The sequence below is a fragment of the Miniopterus natalensis genome, chromosome 11 (genome assembly GCF_054644295.1).
Source record: "Miniopterus natalensis isolate mMinNat1 chromosome 11, mMinNat1.hap1, whole genome shotgun sequence".
Classification (NCBI taxonomy): domain Eukaryota; kingdom Metazoa; phylum Chordata; class Mammalia; order Chiroptera; family Miniopteridae; genus Miniopterus; species Miniopterus natalensis.
The window spans coordinates 25,759,631-25,765,303 of record NC_142091.1 but is presented as its reverse complement, the minus strand read 5'-3'; the positions used below and the strand labels follow the sequence as shown (position 1 = coordinate 25,765,303).

The following is a 5,673-nucleotide window of genomic DNA, read 5'->3' as shown; positions in this document are numbered from 1 at the left end:
CAGGGGGCTGCATTTCTCTGCTCAAGAATGGACTCAGAACAGAGAATCTGGACAGGAAGGGACAGGCTGGGGCAAAGGAAAAATAAAGCAGGAGAGGGAGAGTCAGGACAGTTGCCGAAGGGGAAGCAACTTTAGAAAAAGAGGGAGCAGCTTAAAGCGATCTTGAAATATTTTGCCATGAGGCATGTATATAATCTCCTGCCCTGTATACTCAAGAAATTTAAAAATATATCTACGGGTCTCTACGATGTGTTTGTAGTCATATCTGTGTTTGCTCTGAGTTGAGTAGGTGTCAGCCAGGCCAGGTCACCTAGGACTGTGCCACAATGAGTGGTAATGACTAAAGGTAACAAAGGTGTGCTGACTGCAAATTTACCAGCCAAGGTCTGACAACGGAATGAGGTACTTGATCATAAAGGAATGTCATGAAGAATCTAGGCCCCAGGATTTGCTATTGTAACAGGAAGCGTGGGCTCACTGAGAAAGGGAGAGGTTGGGGGCTGAGGCTGAAGGAGGTGAGGGTGTGTCTGGTGCATCCTGAGGGTGGAGGGGCAGGGTGAGCAAAGGCTTTGTGCAGAGACTAGATCTCCTTTCCATGTTAGAAGGAAGCCTGGGTCATCATCAGCTGTCATTTAGCTTTATGTCTGGTCAAGGGTGCAAGCTCATTCCCTCACCCTCAGTGTGTCAGAAGACTGCAGGGAAGACCCTCAACATCACACCCCTACAGACCAGACTGTCAGACAGAGCAGCTCCAAGGTTTGGATTTTAGAAACATGTTTATGCATGCATTGGACATTTAGACTTCACTGGTTGCACTTTTTGGTGCCTGTAGATGTGGACTGGCCCTTTCCTCCCCTTCCCAGCCAAGATATCTGACAGGGAAGATGATTTCGTGTGAGATGAGGAGGGCGATGACCTGAGATACTCTGAAGAATGTAACTGAGCCAAATGTAGATTTGGAGAATCAATACTATGACTCCAGAGCCTTAAAAGAAGATCACCCAAAAGCAGCATTAAGCAGTTTCCGGAAGGTTGTGGAAGTTACAGGTGAAAGGGGGAATAGAGATTTAAAGCACTGAAACAAATGACTAAGAATAATGTCAACCCCTGGCCGGGTAGCTTAGTTGGTTAGAGCCTCGTCTGGATATGCCAAGGTTGCAGGTTCGATCCCCAGTCAGGGCGCATACAAGAATCAACCAATGAATGTTTAAATAAGTGGAACAACAAATCAGTGTTTCTCTCTCCCTGTGTGTCACTAAAAATCAATAAATTTAAAAAAATAGATTAACTTCAAGTTGACAAACTATCCAGAAATGATGAACAGATATAAACAACTATTGACCTGCATTCAGAGTGCAGCCACAAGAAATTATTCTGAAAAATCCTGTTCTTGATTATATCTCCACTTCTAAATAAGTAGATTTACTGTAGGATTTCTATGAAACAACACTGGAAGCTTTAAAAGATCTAAGAATGATGGGCTGTGGTTTAAGACAAACACAAAGCTTGAAAAATTGTATTTAGGATGAGAAGAGTATGGAAAGCTTCAAAAATTTTACGCCAGGTACTTCAGTCCTGCCAGACTGAGGATGGAGAAGATGACCTAAAAAAGGGCCCATAGTCATTAGAAATATATGCTTTGGAAATTCAAATGCACACGGCACACAAAAATAACAAAAATCTTGAAGCGCTCTCTGAACAGTCACTTCACAGCAAGCCCGCCATCCCTCATCCACTGCTCGTGGGAGCCATCGGAGAATGTGGTGGAAGCATGCACTTGAGAGACGGTGAGTTTGAAAAGGCACACACTGAGTTTTTTTTGAAGCCTCCAAGAATTATGATGAATGAGAAAGTCCATGACAAGCCATTTGCATAAGATATTTGGTCTTAGCAAATATGCAAGTGAAATCAGGAATACATCCATTTGACTCACAGGAGGCCAAACAGTACAAAAATGAACCAGAAATTCTCGCCATGACAAGTGTAGTAAGTGCCTATCAGAATAATGACTTTACTGAATTGGAAAAGTTTCTGAAAAAAATCACAGCAACATTATGGATGATTCTTTCATAAAGGAACACATCGAGGAGCTTTTGGGAAACACTGAACTCAAGTGCTCATAAAATTAACTAAGCCTTACGCAAGAATACATCTTCCTTTTATTTGTAAGAAGGCCAGCACCGATGTAGCTGGCGGGGAGAGCTTGCTGGTGCATGTCGGATAACGCTGCTCCGGGCCGAACTGACCAGGCAGCCAGCTCCTGAGCGGGATCGGCAGAAGAGGGGTGGTGCCCGACACACTACACTAGCTGAATGAAGACGCCGGCTACATTCTCTCACCCGGGCTGTGGTCAGTGTAATGTCTTCACAGAGAACAAGCTTTCACAGACATACTTAAGGCAACGGTGCGGAGATGTAGTTCCTAGAAGAACTGGGAATGGCAAAACTACTGTCAGTAGATGTGTCCTGAAAATTATTGGTGTTATTATGGCAGAAGTGCTGTTTTTCATCAACTGGTTTGTGTTTTGCTGCTGAATTTATCCCAAGAAACAGCTTTAATCTGCAGAGGAAACCAAAATGCCATGGCATTTATGCTATATTGACATCTTGCCCTAAACATATGACATCATAGCAATTTGTCATGGGCAACACGACCAGAGAGTTTTGTCATGATTTTAAATACGCTGACAGGCTACTGTTGGTTAAATTTAAACATGATTTACCTGCAGAAATTTTCTCACAAATAACCTGCAATAACTTGAAATATATACCTTTAAATAAAAAAATAAAAAAGGTTTTATTGATTTCAGAGATAGGAATGGAAAGGGAGAGAGAGAGAGAAACATCAATGATGAGAGAGAATCATCCATCCACTGCCTCCTGCCCGCCCCCTACCTGGGATCCAGCCTGCAACTCAAGCCTGTGCCCTGACCGGGAATTGAACTGTGACCTCCAGGTTCATGGGTCAAAGCTCAACCACTGAGCCACACCAGCTGGGCCGCATACCTTTTTTAACACTTCCTTTTCTCATGTACAAATTAAAATGTTTGCTGCATTTTGCAAAATGCAAATTCTCAAAAAATGTGCCCATGATATTTCTGTACCTACAGTGTAGCAAAGGTTTAGATGAAACCCCACAATTATAGTGGCATACAGTCACTTAGGTTTCAAGGAGCAAAACAAACAGTACCAGAACTTGTAAAATAAAATAAATTTAAAATGTGGGTCTGGACATCCAATACAGGAGCTAGCCAGTTCTACTGAGTCAGTTGTCTGTGCAAAGCCAGAACACAGCAAACTCACATGGTTGGATCCTGAGATGTTTGGAACTCAGGGAGGCCACATATCTTGTTCTTTGAAGAGTGAGAGTGGACAGGTGGAGCAGAGGGGTCCGAAGTCTGGCTGTGGCCCTGGCTCTCCACTGCTATCAAGTCCTGAGTAGGCCAACTTGACCTCCTGGGAACTCAATGTAAAATGAGAACATTTCTGGCTCTGCATGTGAAGATTAAATGACATACAAATGTGAAAGCCTTTTAAAATGTAACAATAATAATGAACATTTACTTAGTGTTATGATCCAGGCATTATATCACTTCATTTGATCCGCATGATATCATTGTGACATAAGCATTATTATTCCAATTTTACACACGAGGAAACTAAAACACAGAGAGGTTAAACAGCTTGTCCAGGGTCACACAGCTAGTAGTCTGGCTCTGCAGTTAACTACCACATTATATATTTCAGAAATATTACTAACCAGGGAGACAAGCAAGGGAAAAAGGGTCCGGAATCAGACAAACGTAGGCCTATAGTTCTTAGTTCTATGGCCTTGGGAAAGTTAGTTAATATCCCTATGCCTCAGTTTCCTCATCTGTAAAATATGGATAATGAATTTGTCTACTTCAGAGACTTGTTGTTGGGCAATATGTAGGAAGTGGTAACACGTTATCTGAATATGCTCAATAAACAACTATTATTTACTGGCTGTAGCCCTGGCCAGGGCATATGGGTACAGAAGGAAAAGAAAGAGGTGTAGGAATAGAGGGTCACAATGAGAGGTCTGTGGACGTAGGCCACATAAGAGGACCGACATTTTTTGCTTTCTCCTGATGGTGAAAGTAGGTCTTGGGTACCTGAAGGATCCTGTGTACAGGAATGGGGGCAGGGACCTATTGTGTGTGTTGGCCAAAACAATGGGCAGTGAATTCTCAGGAACTTCTGCTGAGTGCTCATCAGCTCCAAGATGTCCCCGGCCCTGGGTGAAGAATTCAGTCTCCTTTTAGGACAGACCATTTTCCAGATCAAACCGTTCCCCGACGGCAGATCGAAGGGAGCTGACTATCGACGGCTGGGTGTCGGTGCTCTGCCTCCTGCCTCATGTGCAGGTGATGACAGGCCTTTACAAGCAAGTTGGTTTCCCATGTTTAATCCATGTTTTCTTCAGTGACTCCTGAGGCTTGCCTGGGATCAGTGGCTTTAGGGCAAAGATACAGACATTCCCACAGGCATTATCAAGGGCTGCTTCTCCAGGCTCAGGAGCGGACTCCAATCTATGTGATAAAGACTTCAGCTAGGCTGTAGACATTAGTTTGGGGAATAGCCAGGCCAGACCTGGCCAATTAACTTGGCTGGGGAAAAAAATAGGTCTAGTTAAGCAACATGACCAGAGAGGAAACTAGAGCGAGTCATTCATGTGTAAAATTCTGCCTCAAACTGAGTGTTCCACTCACTGGCCTTGGAGGCAGAGGTGCAACATTATTAACTGTGGCCCTTTGTGGGCTGATAACAGCCAGGCTCTGGGGAAGAGGCCTGAGCTGCTAACAGCATCTCTGTGGGGCTGTGGGTATTCTGCTATAATAAACATGCCCCCGAGAAACAGGAGGAAGGTCACACAATCCATCCAGCTGAGGCTCCAGGATGATACAGGAGCACCTTTTGCCTCAGGAGATGGGGTCCACGGTGGCCCCTGAACAGTACTGTTCTCAGCAGGGCTTTGCTTCCTTAATAGCTTACCCTTTGACCAATTTCCCTGTGGTTGGGTCCGCTCATCCCCAGGTTTTAAAAAGAAGCGTAAATATTTTAAAGTAAATTTTCTCTTGTAGAAGTCAAACCATCACAACATTGGTATAACCCTTTCACTTGAATCTTTCTGCTTATGATTTTCAGCTGATAATTTACCTTTACTAGGAAAGTAAACTGTTCTGGTAAATTAAAAACTATAAACAAAAAACATCCAATAAAGTGAAAATTAAACAATTTTAGTTGTATAATTTTTTTTGCTAAATAATCCATTTTGGACAGTGTGTGATAATAGAGATACACTGACCTGGTGTTCAGTGGATTCCTAGGAAAGGGTGAGCCCCTCCGGCTTGAACACTGAGCTGTTAGTTTACATTCAAATCTGAAGTACCCAGGACCGGAACTCTTACTCTGATGTTTCCCCCAAAGGGAAAGAAAGAGTCAGGAAAGGCAAAGATCATGCAACCAGCAGAGGAGATAATTTGCAGTTCTGCCTCTGCCTGGCCTGGCTTGGCCTCAGGGTCACTCTGTTGGTCTCTGCCACAGGCATGGCCAGGCAACACAAGGAAGACTGCCCCGAAAGTGAGGTTTTTGTTGTTTTCACTCTTTTCGTATATAATACCCTCTTTCCAGACTACTCTTCAATTAGGGA

At 43.6% G+C, this 5,673-nt stretch overlaps 1 pseudogene; it reads left to right on the top strand.

Annotated features, from left to right (window-relative positions):
- Positions 1-336: 336 nt before the first annotated feature.
- LOC107532366 (COP9 signalosome complex subunit 2 pseudogene) lies at positions 337-2,397 on the top strand (annotated as a pseudogene).
- The last annotated feature ends 3,276 nt before the right edge of the window (positions 2,398-5,673 follow it).